This window comes from Pteronotus mesoamericanus, unplaced genomic scaffold (assembly GCF_021234165.1).
Source record: "Pteronotus mesoamericanus isolate MK-2021 breed Mesoamerican mustached bat unplaced genomic scaffold, CSHL_Meso_final contig_56, whole genome shotgun sequence".
Taxonomy (NCBI): domain Eukaryota; kingdom Metazoa; phylum Chordata; class Mammalia; order Chiroptera; family Mormoopidae; genus Pteronotus; species Pteronotus mesoamericanus.
Window position 1 is genome coordinate 16092400 of NW_026555201.1, and position 1774 is coordinate 16094173.

Here is a 1774-nt window from a genome sequence, read left to right on the forward strand (position 1 = left end):
CCTCCCTTAGTTCAAGATGTCCTATAACCCTTAACTGCCAATTTGTCTTCAAGTCTCCTATTCTTATGGAACCTTCATTATGTATGTGGGGCCTAAAAGAAACTTTTCCTCCCACCTTCTAAGTTCTTCTAGCTGGGCTAATAATCAAATTCACAGAGACAGATTAACAGGAGAAAATGTCCCAGGCTTATTGTGGATGTACATGCGGGTGGGGTGAGGGGAGGGGAAGTATCATAAGATGTGAGACCCCCCACCCCCACCAAAATGCATTATGGACACAGGAGAAAGGGGCAGGGATCTGAGATTTCAAAGAAAATAGGTAATTCACAGGTATTTGAGGAAGAGAAGAACACAGGACAGTCAAATTCTTGCTTGGCCACCCGGAAACAACGGGGCACAGGAGGGTAACCTAGTGAGCAGGCTCCTGCCTGGGGCCTTCCTTTCTACCTCATGGAATCCACAGACCAAGGTGACTATGCTGAGATTTCTGTCCTGTAGCAGGTCTTCCTTTATGAATCCCTTGCGCAGAAGAGGAGGAGAGGCCAACATTCTTTCTGAGTCTTTTGTTTCTTAATAACCAGCTTAAACCCAATATCCCAAAGGCAGTCTTAAGGTGGCAAAACTTTGGTCTCATTCAGGTACATACGTAATAAATTTGGTTATTCTCTCCAGTTAATCTGTCTCATATCAGTTTGACTGCTAGTCCAGCCAAAAGAACTTAGAAAAAAATAAGAGGACATTTTCTTTATTCCTCCACACCATAATCACAATCACATTTATTGCTATTTACCTATTTTGTCAGTCCTTTTGTACCCTTGAGACCCAGAAAAGGGCAAGTAAAATAACTTACAGTAAAGAAGATTTCAAAGAATACTTTTTCCTCCTAAATTAGCAAATACAGTCTAATAAATATTAAAAACTATCTAGCCCTGGCTGGTGTGGCTCAGTGGATTGAGCACCAGCCTCTGAACTGGAAGGTTGCCAGTTTGATTCCTAGTCAGGGCACATGCCTGTCTTGCAGGCCGGGTACCTGGTTGGGGGCAGGCGAGAGGCAACCAACCGATGTTTCCGTCACACATCGATGTTTCTCTCCCTCTCTTTCTCCCTCCCTTCCCCTCTTTCTGAAAATAAATAAAATCTTTAAAAAATATATCTAAAAACAAGACAATGCTCAATAAAGAATGTCTACTTTTATTCCCACCCCCCTTCTATCCAGAAGACGACCTGAAAAATAACTAAGAAATTATGAATCCAAGGCACCATCTTCTCATAAGCTTTAAAAGCACGGCTTGATATGCAAAGATGCTTTTTAAAAGTGTTGTATCGAATGGTAAACAAAATCCTGATTGTTGCATATCAGGTGTTATTCCAAAGAAATACAGGAAGAGAGACTTTAGTTAAAAAAGTCAATAGTTGCAGAATGGTTTATTGCTGAATTATCTGTGTAAAAGCCTCATAGATGATCCTATAAGTAAATTCATTATCTAGCTAGTCTCAGTCCCAATCTGCCTTGCAAGGTGTCCAGCTCATTCGCTAGTAAGGCTCTAGCAACATCCTAACATATTTATTCACATATATTAATTCACTCCAAAAGCAATTAGTAAGCCTAAAAGACTCAGTTCTGGGAATCAAGCTGATGTATGTGATACAGCCATCCCATATTTTCCCTCTTAACAAACTCTTTTCCATTGTATCTGGCTGAAGGTGTTGCCTATCCTAATGTTTATGACTCATGTGGAGACAAGACTGTTGCTGACACAGTTCTTGTTGCTTC